General features: G+C 50.4%; 1 protein-coding gene across 1 annotated transcript in view; it reads right to left on the bottom strand.

Moving 5' to 3' along the window:
* LOC100549851 (eukaryotic translation initiation factor 4 gamma 3-like) overlaps positions 1-17,418 on the bottom strand; it is a 42,912-nt gene extending 25,494 nt beyond the window's left edge. The window contains exon 1 of the mRNA XM_031556725.1: positions 11,526-17,418. The gene's annotated coding sequence lies outside the window, so the exon portion shown is untranslated. The remainder of the gene's footprint in view (positions 1-11,525) is intronic.
* Between the last annotated feature and the right edge of the window lie 965 nt (positions 17,419-18,383).

Raw genomic sequence — 18,383 nt, 5'->3', positions numbered from 1 at the left:
GCTGCGTAACATGACGCCCTCAGTACTGACTGTACTGGGAATTAACAGGCAAAGTACACACATCAGGTTCAGAAAGAGCTGAGTCACGCAGCTCCCTGCCTCCCGCAGCCAGCGACGATTTTTCTTGTCGGAACAAAACTCTCCCATCTCCAGGCAGAAAGGTGCTGCTCCTGAGCTCCCCGCCTTCAGCAGCCCGGCGAGACGTGGTACAGCTCTGCCACCGCTCCCTGCGCCGTCTCTCGACTCGTGGAAGGAGTTGGGATGGCTCTATATTTACTGAAGTTATGTAGCTGGAGGTGAAATGGTCTTGCAGCTCCAACGCATGACTGTGACTCAGGAGTCTGCCGCTGTCTCCTCTGTCACTGAACCCCAGCCTGACCTTGGGTGAGAAAAACCTTTGGACTTCCAGTTACTCACCGGTAACAACAGCAGTGGCCACGCTCCTCGCTGGGGTGAGCTGCAGTTCAGCTGAACGCCAGCAAAATGCTTTCATCTCTTTGGGAGGAACATGACAGCAGAAGCAAAATATGTTACAGCTATACAAAACACATGGGGCCAAAGGCGGCTCTCAGCTATCCCTGAGCAAGCCCAAAGGCTTCCTGATCTGGAGGGTGACAACCCAGCCCGTGACAAGCCAGGCCACCTCCAGGCCGGCACAAAGTAACCCCAGATGGAAAAGTTCTTACACCAGCTCCCTGCCACAAAACCTAACTGCTCCAGGACTGAGAGACAAGACAGCACAAGATCACCGCATGCCTGCCTCCTTTTCCTGCCCTACTTTTAGGAGCCAGACTCGGTTCCCCCTCCAGCTGCTGAATTCTTTTCCTGGAGGAAAACCACAAGAGGGACCACAGGCCGGCTGTACAGATGCAGCAGCGCTCGAGGTTGCTGTTCAGCACAGAAAAGCCTCTTAGAAAGCTTTCCCCTGGGCCATGGGGCGGTACGGCAGCAGTTTGGCCTCGGCCGCAGGTGGAAATCCCTGCGGCAGCACAAAGAATCGCTTGGTTCACAAACACAAACGGATGCCAGCAGAGATGTGGCTTGTAATCCTGAATCATCCTTCGTTTGGCGAGTTGGTTCTAATCTGCCCACCCACGGCCAAAGCGCTTTGCTACCTGAATGACTGCAAGTGTGCAGCACTCGTAATCGGCAGTTCCTCAGCATTTCAGCCCTCAGAATTAAGAGGATAATCATTTAAATGCCATCTCTCCATTTCTACCTACTGACTTCACCCCCACAGGTAGTGGAGCACCTCGATTCTTCTCCACCTTCAGCTTTGGAGCAGCCTCAGTTTTAGGCTAAGAAAGGTGTAAGCAGCCATGAACTCGCATATCCCCAGAATAAGCCGTCCCGTCCCCCGCCCCAAACCAAGCCTGCACTCCTTCAGTCTTACATCAATAAACATGGGGCCATTCCCATCTACACACTCCTCGCTCCTATTTACAACAATACTTCAACTGTGGATAATCAAACACACCATCGGGGTGTTCTGTTTGAACAGAGAGCCCCACTCACAGCTCTGCTCAAATATGAGATTCTTCGGTATATGGCACAATGAGAACCTCTCATTTTGATCAGCTCATTTGCAAATGATGCAGCATCACTGAAATCAGCTCATCCTTATCATGACATCCTGCCTTCAGGAGACCTCCCTGTACTGCAAAGTATTGGGAAGCAGCAAAGTCAGCCTTTAGAAGGATAAAAATATCCTAACACGGAAGGAATTACTTCTTTCACAAGCGTGGCTCAACCTTTGTTATCTTTACTGCTCTGCAGCAATTTATCTCAGGGTATCTCATCTGTGTCATTACTATCCGCACTCAATTTTTAACGACCTTTTTATGGCTTTGTATGATTTAGCATCACACATTTGAGAGGGCCAATGCAGCGAGCTGAACAGCAAGCAGAGCCCCAAGCAGCAGGCACAGCACTACAGGCACTGCTCTAACTTCAACACCAAAAATCACATTCCCACCGAGGGAAGAAGGCGAAGAAAACACAGTTTCCTGTCCCCTGCACAAAGGCTGTTTGTGCGGAGGGCACACAGACACAAGATACGCACTCTTTTCCTTCCTGCTTAAGACACTGTGGTTATTATTCCTGCAGAGATGTTACGAAGGAGAAGGGTGAAAGGGGAAAGCGAGACAAAGTGTCCCTGTTGGACGCGCTGCCTCCCAGGAGCTCTGGCTTACCCTGTGTTTTTAACCACCGTGCACGTTCCCATCACACTTCTTTGCTCAGCATCCACACTGCTGAAGGCAGGCAGCCCTCGGCACAGCGCTTCGACCACAGGTAAACTCAACACATGGCTCTGGGAAGCAAAGGACAACCCCTGGGCTTTCTGTTTTAAGAAATAAAAATGACGAGGCATTCCAGCTGCTAACCAGATCCCCGTGCTGTGCTCACAGAGTGAAATGTTGGAACATGTTTGTTCTGTGACACTGGTGCACAGGCATCCTGCTGGGCAGGGCAGCTCCTCACCGTGGCCATTACAGCCCACCCATACAGAACAGCACCTGGCCAAGTTCAAAACTATTGCTAAGGAAAGCACGAGGGCAGAGATAATGTCACAGCAGGCGATCATCTTGTAACATCTGTAAGTACCGGTGTGACTGAGTTGGCTTCCAACAGAGGCTGAAATGCCAGTCCTTGTCTGGAGTGCAGCACACGCATTGGAAGCTGGGGGTGGTCTGGTCATCAGCATGATGTAATCAAGTGAACTGCTATTTTCCATAATGAAGATACTCACAATGTTGTGAGTTAAGGGGAGAAATTCCAGCACCTCTTCTGTTGGGAGCAGACCTGGAGCTCTCAGCAGAACCCACTGAGTTATGCTTTCCACTTGGCCTGCCCACAAAATCTTATCACAATTTAAGGAACACCACTTTGAGGAAAACCACTTTGCTCAGGAGTACAACCTGCAGCCAGCTGGGAGCCCTGCTCTGTGCCCTTCCTCCTCATTGCTTCCTCCAGTGGCCAACTAAAAGCTGCATCTGGCTGGGTGGGACATCACCCGATGCTGGGACAGAAAGGACAACAGCCGTACATTTGGTACCATCCCTTCTGTTAATCTGCACAGCCACTTCTGGAGCATCAGGCAGACCAGGAGGAGCAGGGTCTGTGACTTCAAGATGAGAATGCTTAGGTAGGATCCTGCTGATTGACAGCGCAGAGAAACAGACTCCTCTCAGTTGTGTGCCTTGGGACAAGAGGGAACGGCCACAAACTGAACTACAAGAACTTCCACGTTGATAGAACAAAAGCAGGTTGCTCGGGCTGCAGAGTTTACCTCCTGGAGAACCTCAAACCCCAGCAGGCTCAGCCCACAACCACCTGATCTCACGGAGCATGGCAGCAGTCTGAGGGCCCCAACTCTGAAACGACTTTCAGGAGGAGATGCTGAAGTCACTAGCTGGGATTTCACGAATTCCAAAAACACAGCTTTGTCAGAGAGGCTCTGTAGTGTCAAACCACTTGAAAAGCTTTCCTAGTGAGCAAACTTGTTTCTCCCAAGATTTATCTTGCTGCAAAGATATTTTTGCCCTTTCTGTTTACAAATGCAGACTGTGCAAAGCTCTGACTTTTGTGCTGACTCCAGTGTTTATGAGCACACAGTGCCTTCTGCAACACATCGTGTTTGCTTGAAAACGATATCTTCTTCTGGAGTGAGAAAACATCAATTAAATAGCATGGAACAGAAGGAATACCACAACAGAAATTATTAAATGTAAGAAAGCACAAGTTGCTTCATGTTATTTTATGTTATCAAAAAATATGGGAAAGTCTGAAAAGCATCAAGATGAAGCACAGCGCATGTGACTGCGATACCAGGAAATGTGTACAAAAAAGAAGAAAGGGAGCTGTGACACGTCAGAGACAACCCTCCTGCTGGACGGTGCACCCAGGGCGCACTGAGCGAGCTCTGCATTCAAACCTCTGTGTCTGCAGCAGGAGATGGACCGGGGCAACTCCAAGCCAGGGCAGCTTACACCTGACAGCAAGCAGGCTTAAGGACAAAAACACTGACCTCCACCTGCTGGCCACCCAAGACCACAGCACTGACCACCGCTCTGGCCCAAGGGCCGGCTCTGCACAGATCTCATCCCAGGCACAGTCTGTGCTGCAGCCCGTGTCTGTGCACGGCTGGTACTGGTACAGGTGACCAATCTGTAACGGGTTCTCCTCCTTATTAGAAGGAAAAAAAAAAAGAATGAAGCTGCTTTCAGTCCCTCCCAAGTGCACCAATATTAATGCCAACTCATTCATCCCCTCCACGACATTTAAAAAATTGTTTCCAAGGCTAAATAATTATGGAAGTTTATGGCATCAGTGGGCACCTGAAGCCATACTGCACCCTTCCCACTATCCCAGAGCTCCACAAAAGCCTGCAGCTCTTCTTAAGCACAGGTGCATTCCCCTAATTCAAAGTCAAAACTGAGCAGGTAACAGGCACGGGATTCATCAAACCCATGGAGAGATGTTACACGAGCAAACGCTCCCTGCGCTGTTAACCCCATCAAAACGCCCCTAATCCTATTACACAACACAGAGTTCCGCTGCCCTTCCAGCAGCCCTTCCATACAAAGGCCAGAAGAAGATTAGGCCTCCCCCGGGTTTATCAGCTGTTAAATAACTCACCGTTCAGACCTCCACCTGCAGCCATCGACTCCTCTCAAGCTCAGGAGCAGCGAGCTGCATTACAAACATGAGCGTTACAACGAGCACGTTGCTGCTGGCACCCCCAGAGCACAGCTACATCAGTGTTCTTTATCCCTGTTATCTGCTATGGGCAGACGACCTGTTACTTCGTTAAAAGCATCTGATATCTGAACTGATGATGGGAGGGAAATACTGAATAAACACCATGGTTACAACAGAGCTCCAGCTCCCACAGGAAGGAGCCAAGATAATAAAGGAGTGTGGGGATTGCCTATAACATGCCACAGATGGCACGCAGACAGTGCCTGGCGCAGCCTCCCAGGCCGTGAGGTACCAAGCAATATCTCAGTGCTGTTACAAATGCTAATTTTGCAATGGTGACATTTTTGAGGACCAGAATGAGACCACAAAACTCTTTTCACTTAAGGCAAAGAACCAGATGGTAACAAGCTTCAGCTAGTACAATCTGTTTTGGATTTAAATCAGCCACCTAAAAGTCAAGGTCTCTGTATACCAGGATCCTGAGAATTCAGCTCTCTGCACTCTTGCTTTCTGTGAGTGTATCTCGATGTTGTTACAAACAGATAAGGCATTATTAAACACAGCTGTCAATGAGGACAGCAGCTTCACAGGGAGGTCCCACCGGATGCCACAGGGCACTGGGCAGTGCCACCCAGCAGAGCGCTGATCTGCAGTGCACAGCGTGCTTGGAGCAAGACCTGAGGCTTCCGTGATTACAGATGAAACTCCCGGCCATTTGTTACAAGAGTTGCTGGTTGGTGTCACACACTGTTGTCCCATACCAGAGGAATACCTCAGCATGCACATCAGAGCCCTCACTTCAAAGCTAAAGCAGAGGAACAAGGTGTCTTGTTTGGAACACCGCTTCTCATCCATTCCCCCATTGCGTTCCTCCATCTCGCACATCAGAATCCACCACGCCTGCTCCCTGGGATCCTTCACAGCACTCCGAGGCCTTGGGGAGGAAGACTGAGCAGCCCCATCCTGATGCCCCATCTCTGCGTGCTGCCTCCTGCCTGCAGGAGCCCCTCTTCCTCCTCTCATCGCTCAGCAGACAGAGGAAAGCACTCTTCTGCTGTCTCCTTCCAAGTCCCAATCTGGTTGCTTTGGAAGATCTCTGCTTTATTGCTGTTCCCTTCGCAAGGCACGGCTACACAATAAATTACTGCAACACAGAGCCGGAGCGGGCTGCAGATTTACAGCCCCTCAGCTGCTTTGTGTTAACAGCCATGTGAACACCACACTGCACAGCCTCACATCCAGCGTGGGATCAGTGTGCTCCAGCAAGCACTACCCCGCCGTGCCCTGCGCCCTACCTGAGCCCAGCAGAACTCGCTCCGGTTGCCATGCCCAGGAAGAAACTTATCTACTGCCTTTTGCTGATTTTTCCTTTTCTCTGCATGCTGAGAAAGTCTCAGATGAATCCGAGGTGAGGGGGCAGGGCTGTGCCACTCCTCTCCTGCTGCACAGGGCCCGCTGCACAGAGCAGAGATGTGGACCAGCAGACACAGCATCTCACATCTGCAGTAGCATCACTGCAGCAACATGTGCTGCGTGCTCCCGAACACCAGCAGAGCTCGGCACATTCCAGAGCAGCGTGACTTCAAGGCCCTGGAATTTGGGAAGCAGAAGTGCTGGTCTTGCTGTGGGAGCGATTCTCAGCACTGCCAAGCTCTCCTTGTCGTGCTGCAGAACTAATTCTGAAGGGCAGCACAGTGCCAGAGGCGGGTCACTGCAGAAGTTGAACAGCAACCCTCTCTCCTGTTTGGCTATGTTAAGTGGAAAAGGCAGAAGAGTAAGCGAAAGAGACACCGAGCCACAGCAGCACACAGACATCTGTTTCTGTTCATTTAAATGGAGAAGGAAAGACAGCTACAGAAGTACAGCACCCATCTGCACCTGGCTCTTTTTCCCACAGCAGACACTAACCACCCCGTATGCTGTTGCAGCCCGTGCCACCCCAGCCGTGCTTCCCCAGGCCCAGGAACCTCTCCATGCCACGCTGGGAGCTCATCACAAATATCTGCAGAGCTACAAAGCACCCGAGTTTTGTACAGGGAGCGGTCCCTTTGCAGAGCGCTGGGCTGATGGCATCAGAGCAGCCTGGGACCACCCCAGTGACAGGAATGCTAGCACTGTGGCAAAACGGTTTTTAGATCTCAGTACCTGAAGCCCAAAAACACATACACATTTTCATCCATTGCTGCCTACACGGCCGTCCCTACCCTAAAAAGACTCAGTTTTAAGAATATTCATTAAGCCACAGGTCTGGGAAAAAGAATGATGCCTTAATCAGATTCTTATCCAAATGAAGTGCTCCATTGCTTACCATCTTCGTGGCTCTCAAATCAAGGACACACACATCAGGTACGACTGGAAAACGCAAAGACAACCTCTGCTCCATCAGGAGCAGTGTGGGCCGTGGAGATATGGGAGAGTTCATGAAATGCTACCTTGCCATTATAGAACTCGGGAACACACCACTCATCGGAGCCCCGTGTCAGCTCCAGGCCCTCTACCTCAAAAGGGAAACAGCAGGAGTCCAGGAGTTTGAGCAGAGAAAAAGAATCATCAGAGCACAGAAAAATGTTTGTGTGATGAGAGATTTAAGGGAGTTTTGATTGTTTACCCAAATGAAAACAAATACCTGAAGTCGTGACAGAATTCCCCCCAAAATGTGGTCTGCAAACAAGAGACTTCTACTCACCTCATTTCTTCGCAAACACAAGAAGGCATTTAGAAAAACCCAGAGGAGAAAAAAGATAGCTGCAATAAATAGGTAATGCCTCCAGCCCACACCCTGCTATGCCAGAAAATTGGTTATTTTGATATAACACTGCAACTCAACATTTGACCAGAGCTGAAGTGAGCTATAGGAGAGAACGCTAACATTTCTAGGGTTGAAGGCAAAACAACAACAACAGAAACAACAACAAAAAAAACAGAACCACACACCACAGCCTTCAAGTTGACCCAAAGCCCTACCAGCTAAGGGCACAGACAAGCACACGCTGCTACAAACAGAAAGCACTACTGCTGCTGCTCTGCCACCAAGTCCCAGCTCTGTGCACCACTGCAGAACTGCCCCGACCTCGTGTGGCTGAGCCAGCACGCCTCATCCCCCTGCAGTCCCACCCGCAGGGCTGCCCCATGCCAGCAGGGGACACGCAGCCCCTGAATCCTGAAGAGGACGCAATTCGGGGTCCTGCTAGCAGCAGCAAGTGACACAAGCCAGCTGATGCTCATTTCCAAGAGCCAGCAGAACAGGAAACGAGTGTTTTCCTGGCTGGCCAGAGCGCTGATCTGGCACACAGCCCGCCATCTACGTATGCACTGACTCAACAGGAAAATATTAAGGGAAGAAAAAATCTTGATTAGAGTTTTCTTGTTAAGAAGCTGCCTAGAATGTCTCTTTCTTCCCCTTTTATGTGCCATGATTAGCTTCCCTCTGTTGACGATGTCTACCAGGAACAAGCTCTGTGATCCCTGACACAAGCCGGCCGGCACACGGGGTTTGCTCTGCAGCCCTGCTGTGCTCTTCAGCTCAGCCTTCAAACCAGAGACTTCCTTACCAACAGCCATGCAGCAAAAGCACAAGGCACCGCTCAGAGACTGCTGACTGACACCCGCAAGCTACTTGTGATCCTGAATAGATACTTCAGCTCTGACTTCCCACTTCATAGAAGAGGAACATTCGCACATTTTTCAAACACAACCACAGGCTTCCAGTTTTCCCACCAAGCGCCATCAGACACACATCACGAAGCTTCATCTAGAACGCAGAACATCAAGGTGAAGTGTTCCTCGCATGACCTCACTTGTTTTCACACATCTCACGGTCTGAAAGGTCAGCTGGGGTTTAATATTTCACCCAAACTGAGGAGCTGGCAGGAAGGGCAGAAGCTCGCCTCCTCCAGCACAGCCGTTACCAGCAGCTCACAGCAGCACGCAGCTGTCCCCAGCCTGTCACAGCGTGTCACCCTGCCCAGCAGCCTGCCCTCAGCAGCCAGATTGAGGTGTCTTTTCATCAGCTTTTACTGGTCACAAACAGGACAGATATGTTGAATTTGAGCAGCAAAGCCAAGAACTACACGAGAGGAAAAGAGTGTGGCTGGGAACGTGCTGCTCTGGTGCTCTTACCTGCGAGAGCCCTGGGGACGACGCGTGTCCCGGTGGCGTTGCAGCAATATTTGGGTGTCCCTTATTTATTTCATGTGCAGTGTAAGGGGATGGGGCAGGAGGACCCGGCTGTCTTGCTACTTGTGTTACCTGTGTGGAGATAAACTGTTAGTAAAACAGAACATTAGTAATTCGATCTGTAGAGATGCTGTACTCTTCTCAAGAAAGCAGCTAGCAGCACAGTATTATTATCGTTATTATTTTTAGTGAGACACCGTACAAGTCAATGCATACAGATAAGGAAAATGGGGAAGGACCAAAAACCAAGAGCACCAGCCAGAGCCACTGGGAAATGGGGAGGAACGCTGGGGCCGTGCTGTGCAGCACCCCTCTGGCTCCAGGCCGCAACCTTCCCAGCTTCCCATGACACGCTGTACCCAACCACGCTGATTCTGCATCACCAGAAAGGCAGGAGCAAAGCCCTGGCTCTCCATCTGCAGCTGAGCATTAGCACCAGGCAGCAAGGCAGCATGAGAGCAGAAGTCACAGAGTTCAACTACACGTTGAACTTTCCCAAGTCGTGCTGTTACATTCCAAATATTGATGCCTTCTTAAACATCACCTCCAACCCTGAAACAGCTGCACCATCAACAAGAACGATAATGTGCAATTTCCCAAGGCTTGGAAACAGCCCAGAACCATTCACTGCAGGGAGATTTACAGCACCCTGGTGCTCACCCTGAGGGCAGGTCAGGGATGAGCCCCCCCCAATATTACATACAGCATATTTACAGATAAACTGAAGTCAGGGTTAGATATTTGCATGGTAGCAAGCTAAAAAGCAACAAGTCCACGAGGGCACAACTTCTGTCCTGGGATGCTCAACCAGGGCTTTGCTTCACTGTTTACAGGGGACATTCTGCAACAGAAACTTGGGCTGAGATTATTAAGGAAGCAGATGTCCATAAATCCAGAGTTGAAATTATTTTCCTGAAAATAGATACAGAAAATTGCGTACTAATTTGCTAGGTAATCTGTCTTTTGTTTTTCAGAAGCATTAATCCGTGTTTTAAAGAGAGTAACAGACTATATGAGAGGTAAACTCAGGCCACAATTCTCTCTCAGGGTTTAAACCTTTTGTACTATTCTTCCCCTTCTGAGTCCACAACTTCAGGCACACAGTCACATCCAGGAAACCCTCAGGTAAGACCAGAAGGGACAGGGCACAACACAAGCATCCTGAGATGAAGCAAAAACTGACTTGGGCAGAACCTCTTTCCTTCCAGCACCCAATGTAACCACCTGACCACACAAAGACCCCCGGGATGCCCCACGGGGCAGAACAGCTCCTGAGCCCATCAGCACGTGGTGCTGGGCCTGCTCACCCAGGCAGGTGATCTCTTTTCTCCAGGATTGCCTTCAGCATTCCTTTAAGGGCACCAAAGTGGACTGGGAGTGCTCATCCCACCACAGGGATAAACCCCCGCCCAGGGCTTTTATCACAGGTGACAAGCATCTCACAGCAGGCGTAGGGCTGACTGAAGGGATCTCTCTGCTGGGAACCAGAAGGAAGGAAGCAGCTTACAAGGAAACATCCAAGACCTCACACCCAGAAGCAGCTCTTCTGGCACACCCAAGCACCTCCAAGCTCCCAGGACCAGCTGCACTCATGCCTCCTCTGTCCCCATTCAGCTCTTCCAGGACTTAATCCACATCTGCCACCTGCCAAAAGGGCTTGGGAGGAAAGCTCTCATGGAACCCAACTGATAAATGGCACTCCTTTCCCTTAAGTGGAAGGCTTCCAAATTTGTGTTTTCTAAAAGCCCAGAGACATTTCCAGCCCTGCCTTCTGCTCCTGCACCACACCAAGGAGAGGTATTTTTCACACTGAAAAGTCATTTTAGCTCATTCTTTACGGTTACTTTTACATTTTACATCAATTTACATTTTTACAGTTGCCTTTTCCCCCGCAGGCAACCGCATTATACCCTCACAAAGATCTGAAATTAAAAAATTGGGTAGGGGGGTTCCCCTGGGCCCAGAGTGATGAGGGAAGGAGGAACCCTTGTGCAGCAGCCTGTATTCTTCTAGAAACACTTATGCTGGCTGCACAACACAGAAGGAACTCCCTGCATCCACAGCTTTCCTTCCTCTTTCCCAAATAATAAGGAGCTGCCTGGAAGCGCCTTCTTGGCATTCCAAATATGTGCACTCTCCCACCAGAAAAGCAAAGTGGTGCTTTCCCAGGGCCCTGCTGATTTAGCACAGCTTAGAAATAAAGCCGGGCTTCCAGCTATTGCCACATGGGAAAAGAAGAAATGAATCAAAGGAAGATGGTGTCGTACGTTCACAAACACTGCTGCGTTTCGGCACTGAGTCTCCTCGATGACCCAGCTTTATCAACAAGCACCAGTGAGCCAAAGCACCCACCCCAGGTTTTCACTGTGCATCACAACATTTCTCTGCAGCTCAATGCAAAGACCCAATCTCTTTGGGCTGCTCCTGTGACAGGACACGTAGCACAAGGCATGGAGCCAACCAACTGCATGCAGGACGCCTTCATCCCACCGCCACTCCGCCTCGGGACACCCACTGCTCTGCTGAATTAGGAGGAAAGGAAGGGATCCCAACTCCTGGAGATAGCATCACTGCTTACCGACTTGCATGCAAGAAACTAGGCAATTCTGGTGCTGGGAAGCACCCAGCAACACCACGCAGATACTCACAGTGCTGTACACGGCAGAGACGGTCGGCGTGAAGATCCGCTCCTCCAGGGGCTGCTGCACGGGGCCGCGGGGGATCCTGAGGGCAGCACGTTAAGGAGAGCAGCACGGGGAGGGAGGTGGGGGCAGCACTGCTTCCTCCCGCCGCCCCACGCAGAGCCACAGCCACCATCGCCCTGTTTGCACTTGCCTCCCTGTGGCAGTAAGTCCCCTCCTCGCCCACACAAGGAAGCTGCTGCCAACAGGTTTTGCGTCTCGGTGTGGAGCCAACTGCTGTAGTTCTCCCGAGTTGGAAAGGTACCGAGGGCACCCAGATGAAATAAAGGGGGAAAGGAACAAACAAATGAGCGATCCCTACTCCAAAAGGGACCGTTCCTGAGTTTGGAAAAACTGTTTCATCCTCGAGCAGGTTAGGATTTATTTTCTTATTTTAGAACTCATGTAAGCCATGGGAAAATAATCTTCTCTGAGCAGTCAGCTTGCTGCCTGCGCCCAGGGCTGGGTGGGCTGCTGCCAGGGCAGCTGCTCCCACATCATCTCTGGAAAGCGATGGTTCTCATCAGATTAAAAGGAAACCTTTAAGTCCTTCTGCTACAGGACTTGATCTGAGCACAAGACTGATGGATACAGAAGTGCCTTAAGTTCCAGTAAGCCCTAATGAGATCCAAAGGGTGGAGAAAGTGCTTATTTCCTGCACCTGGCTTCTGGCAAATGCAGGCACTGGGTGGGCAGCAGAGTGCTCCTGGGGCTCTGAAGGGATGCGATGGGCAGAGCAGGGCTCGCAGGGCTCCTATGGGATGGGCAGAGTGGTGCTCTTGGGGCTTTGATGGGATGGGAAAGGCAGAGTGGTGCTCCTGGGGCTCCTATGGGACGGGATGGGCAGAGCGGTGCTCCAGCGCCGTGAGCGAGGTGACCAGTGCAGCCTGCCCACAGCACTCTTTGCTACCAGGGGAATTCAGCCCCTATTGCTGCACACCACCCATGCTGCCATGCCACACAGACAACAAATGCACAGCACTTACAGCCAGGAGGAATTCCTCGCCAAGATCTCCTCCTGTCCAACACAAGTGAGCTCTCTGCCAGCTCCCGGGGTTAAACAACCCCACTGCATGGCCCTGCTTGTACCACAACTGTGCATTAAATAGCCAAAAATATGAGACAAAGCCATCAGGCGAGCGTACAGAGCATGGAACCACAGCAAACCCAAACCCTCAGCACCATCTGCAGCTTTCTGGTGCACAGAATAGAAGGGCCCCCAGCTGGGCAGTGCTGAGCAGCATCAGCGCTCCGTGTCTGAGGGAACTCCATCACAGGAACTTCCATCCTCAGGAAGAAGTTGTGCAAACCCTCCCAACTTTCTGCTCCAAAGCAGCTGCTCCCCGTGCCCCAGCAGAGCAGTGGCACAGCCACGTGCCTGGTTGTTTAGCAGGTACTTTAAATCAGCAAAACCCATCGAGACACCCCCAAAAATAAACAACTTTTCCTGGCACGAGCACATCAAACTGCAGTCAGAGGTTCAGAGACACAGGCAAAGACTTCTCTAAGAAGCCACGTCCTCCTCACACCCATCATTAATCCTGACATCAAGGACAGACTGCTGACTGCTCAAATAAAAGAACACATTAAAAGGTGTTTGCAAAATGGCAGCAGTGGGGTTTACAGTGGGAACACTGCCTACAACTACCAGGCTGCAAACTACAGCCCTACTGCTGCAAGCAGATGCAAACCATGCTCCGAGATTCATCACCTGCTGTACTTACTTATAACCAAAAGGATCTTCAGGCAAAAGCTACTATTAAGCTTGTTTCAATGTTTTACAGTTTGATATCAAGACCCTTACTGCAACACGTGGAGTCAACACTCCCAACTGCATTGCTATTTGTCAGGACACATAAAATGTAAGTGGATCAACAAAGTGTTTATGTAAACTGGCCTCTTAATCATCACCTTATTCTCCGTATCAAATGGTAAAACCAAATTCTCTTCACATTTTCAGTCACGGGCTATTTTACATGTGCAACAAACACCACAACGAGCAGCTCTGTGCTGCACCGGAGCACTGCCCAGGCAGCTCCCCACTGCTGCCCGGGGCTCCATCCCTCACATGGCTCCATCCCCACTCAGCACTAACAAAGCCGTGGGCTCATCTGTCCCTCTGCTAATTAAGGGTTCCTCATTAAGCACTGCTCCCATGCGCAGTCCTGATCCAGACGCTGCAAGCAGTGAGGCTGTCAGCATTTACCCAGATCACACCATGCTCCCAACCAGCACTCTCCCTGAAAATAAAAACTTGTCCTGAAATTCATCTTGAGCTTTTTACCCAACTAAGGATCATTTATCTTAGTGCTTCCTGCTACGTAACCCAGACGCTTCCTGCCCCTTCTGCCTGCCATAACATCACCTGATCTACACTGCACACATCTCTCTATCCTCCAACTTCTGTACTTTCAAGTGCCCAGTCCACCAAACCCCTCTTCCAGCACCCTTACCTGCTCTGTGCCACGCTGCCCTTCAGCCTCACCATCAGCTGATGGAATGGGGTGGGAGGAATAGAACAGCAGAACCCATCTTTGTTGCGCCAGCATCTCGTTCATTCCCCAATGCTTCCAAACAAAAATCAGCAATATTAAGGGCAGCAGCTGCAGGCAGCCACGCTGGTTACACCTGCAGACAAGCACCTAATTATCTGGAGCTCATTCCTTTCAGGCTCAGTTTTGCATCTCTAAATTATAGAGAACTGGAGACAGCTCAGCAGCATGTAAATCACCCGCAGCCCTCGCCTCACCCAGCTCTGAGCAGCCTGCTGTCAGCATGGGCACCACGGCCATGCAAACAACAGAATTCAATGCACTGCTCGCCTGACACCAGTGAGACTCTAAAGGAGATCTGCTTGTGTCTGTTTCTGTCAACCCAAGTGCCGAAAGAAATCGTATCATTGGCCTGGACAGGGCACTTCAGGTGGAAGCTCTTTGCAAGGACAGGACTGGCTCCAGCAGCGGCCCCAAGCTCTGTCCCACCACAGCTCACACTGAAGCACCTCTAAAAAGGAAGTTACCAAAGCATGGCCTGACCAGGGCTACAGGCAGCTGAAAGCTGTAAGCACCACAGATGCCCCCTGCATTGCAGCTGTGCCCTGTAACAGGCCAGCAAGAATGCAGGGTTGGAGCACGGCTCTTGCTCAGCTATGGACAACTCTTCAGTGACCAACTTGCTTGAAAGTATTTGTTCACTGGCCCATCTTCCTCTATCAAACTGCAGCTGCTGCTGTTCCTTTTTTTTTTTAATTCACATTTTATTCTTACAATATACAGACTCTTCTAAGAGATGGAAAAGTCAATAGATTTCATCAGCTCCCTTCAGATGGAAAGTCACAGCATCATAGAGAATGTGCCAAGGGATACAGCCTTAAAATTCCATTTCATCTCAGCAGCAACATTTATGATCCATGGAGCCACAACAGTACACCTATATGGATGGTTCATGGCTACAGACCCAGGGACACCCCCCCGGCACTGCCCCAGCAGTACTGGGCCCAAAGGACAATAGATTCTGTTCTAAGCATTAAGTACCCTGGGAAAGGAATCTATAGGCACCTATGTGAGTGCTGGGGAGTGACAGATCACAGGTGGGAGCAGCTCGGGTGCTGAGGAACAAACACAGCCCTCATCCTGCTCGGTGCGGGCAGAGCAGCTATAGGAATGTGATACCACTGGGCCCTAACTTACATGCAGGGCACAATTTTAATGGACAGGACAAACAAAAGGCAGCAAAGGGAAAAAACTAGAAGCAAGGAACCTAGGTTCTCAAAGTCATCACACCTGCCATGCTCATAGGGATGGGATGTCACCAGTGAAGTCCTCACACATCCCTGCAGAGGTGAGCCAGGAGATAATTACAGTCACTACAAAGCCACCCTCCACGTGAAACTTCTCCAGTGTAAGGCACTGGGAGCCCCTCACTCAGCAGCACCCATACACCTGCAGTGGAGAGGTGCACACAGCTCCTCGAGCACTGAAGGACAGCTCTGTAGGTCCCAGACTCCTCACTCACAAAGCTGGAGCTGCTTTGCTGCACGAAGCAATCTGGCATAGCTTGAGAAAGAATACTGTAGCAGCAGCATGTGAAAATCGGTTGCAATCTGTTCTAAATTTACACGAGGTACGATGTGTTATCACGGATGCTGGGCCCAAGCCTTCATTAGGCAGGAAGGCCCCCAGAGGCCAGAACCAGCCCTGCACTGCCCACAAAGCACAGCCTGTCTGGTGCAGCAGGGAGCTTTCCAGGGGCCCATCCACTCATCCACACGGGTACCTGCTGTATGGGGAAGCAGTGAAGCCTCTTTCACTCAGGAGCAGTTAAAGCTTCCCCAAGTTTCCAGCAGATTTAAGTGGGAGCAATTTTTCACAGATGCCCAAAGCAGCGCACACAGCTTTCAAACAGCTCTCACACCCCGTCCCTGCAGGGAGCTCTTGCTCCATAATCTTCCCTAAAGCCATATGATGAAAAGCATCCCAGTGAGGGGCAGAGCCAGAACCCCCCACATCCCAACCGCGACCCACGCCATCAGAATGCAAAGTAACGCAACCAGCACCCCGCTGCCTTGAAGCCAGGCCAGTCTCACACTAATCCAAAGCACTTCAATTAATCTTTTGTTTCAAAAATTAACTTGTAAGGACCTGTAAGTCAGAATTTTGCCAAATGAAAGTTTCTGCAGGTGCCTGTGCTGAGCTGCTCACAGCTTTTCACATGCAGAGGTCGACTGAAAACACTGATCCCCCCAAGGAGTCCAAGTAACTTCACTGTTATCTGTGGCGGGCTCACATCCCCTTCATACCACTTATTATTAACCTTCGCTGCACGGCGATCACAACCACCAGGTCTGCTGAAGGGGAAATCCAAGTGGAAATCCCCAGCGGGATCTGCAGACCAGAGCTCTGATTCATTTCCCCACACCTGCCACAGCCTGCAGCGCCAGCCCAGCCCTATCAAAGGCTTTTGCTGGTGGTTACACGGACCGTAGGGTGATTTGCACCGAACTGCTTAGAGATGCTTCTTAAAACACCGAGGAGAACCAACGGGAGCCCTTTTGATCGACTGTACCAGAAAGTGTTTCCAACACAGAAAATCCCAGGAGCGGCAGCCAGCAGCCAAGAGGAAAAAGAAACATTGAGGCTGCAGAGCAAGAATGTCAGCACCCCAGCCTGCAGCCCCTGCTCAGCGTTACTGCGAGCCATTCAGCCCACCAGGGAGACAGCCTGGTTTCCTTCAACTTCAACTGTTTTAATTTTGCATTATTTTACCTTGCATTTACCAGACCTGACTGAACCACACGCTGGATGATCAGCTCTTGTAAGTCTTTACCCCTACCAGGTATGCCATAACCTTGCTGGAGAAGGAGAGGCTCTTATAGTCAACTGAAGTTAAAAATAACAAGCACATTTTTTCCTTCTGAGGCATTCAACCCTTTTGCTGCGCACATCGGAGCAGCCCCTGTGCTCACAGCAGCCCCCATGCTCGGTTACATGAGGGTTGCTGGTGATTCACAGCAGGGCTTAGGTCTCACCTGGGGCTGAAGTAATGCCCTCAAACAGGGATGGCTGAGCTGCTCTTTCTTTGGGAAGATGTGGATGGATGGCAGTGGAGGAATATAAGAAGCAGGCATTCATGATATTTTTCAAGAGACAAAGCAAACTGGGGTCCTGGCTGCTGGAAAAGTTTTTCAAATCCAATGGTTATTTGGCAAAAGGAGTGACAGAACCTCCTGAATCTGATCTGTGGGGCTTGAATGTTGGTGCAGGGCTGTGCCAAACCACCCACGTCCCCACACAAAGCTCCTGCTTCCAGGAAGGTTCCTATTTTCAAAGAAATCTCAGAGAGGCTGTGGATGCTCCACCCCTGGAGGTGTTTAAGGCCGTGCTGGATGGGGCCCTGGGCAATCTGGTCAAGTACTTCATCTAGTGGCTGGCAGCCCTGCCTGTGGCAGAGCCTAGGAACTTGATGATCCTTGAGGATCCAACCCAAGCCATTCCATGATTCTACAAAAAAAAAAAAGACAGATTTCAAGAGGACAGACACTTGAGATGGAAGAGCCTGCATGAAAAGCAGTACTCCAGTAGCCACTGTTAACACTGAAGATACAAAAAGAGCAGCAGTGAAAGGGGCACCCAAGGTCAAAACGTAGGCCAGGGCTCTTCAGCCCAAGATTCTGCTTACAAGAGCCTTCCATTGAGGCCTGCAGGAGAACACAGCAGCTGCACAAGGTGAGCAGGGATCTCACAGTGAGCACACCAAAAGGCACAGAGGGTTGGGACAATGCACCCCAATACAAACCCTCTGCCACTGCATTTCAATGGCTGAAGATGCAAGGAAAACTGTCCTCTTATTATCAGTTGAGAAAATTCAGCACCAAATTAATTAAAAGTGGAAAGGACAGTTTACTGCTGTCTCACAGACACATTCCATACCTTTAAGCACGGAGAAGACCCCACAGCCTTCACATTTATTTCTCCCTCGATCTGTGAGAGCCTGAATTTATTTATTAGCCTTCCAGACATCGGGCAAGGCTCATCTCTTCGTACGGGGAGGAATTCAGATGGCCGTTTATTTAACATTCAGACTCCCCCTATAGGGCTACTCTGCCACACAGCTATGTCACCCCAGGCACGCACTTATAAAAGCTGAAAAAAAAATAATAAAGGAACAACTGAAAAACCAGAACCAGACCCTCTGACAAGAAACACAGAACTTAAGACAACATTTACCAGGGCACGAGGAGCGTTCACAGCATGCAGCTGAGCACACCAAAGCTATCCCTGGCTACAGGAACTCCTTTTGAGTAATTAACGAAATAGTAGAACTGGG

This window comes from Meleagris gallopavo, chromosome 23 (genome assembly GCF_000146605.3).
Source record: "Meleagris gallopavo isolate NT-WF06-2002-E0010 breed Aviagen turkey brand Nicholas breeding stock chromosome 23, Turkey_5.1, whole genome shotgun sequence".
In the NCBI taxonomy this organism is placed as follows: Eukaryota; Metazoa; Chordata; class Aves; order Galliformes; family Phasianidae; genus Meleagris; species Meleagris gallopavo.
The sequence above is the reverse complement of the archived record's forward strand: the minus strand, read 5'-3'. Positions and strand labels throughout refer to the sequence as shown.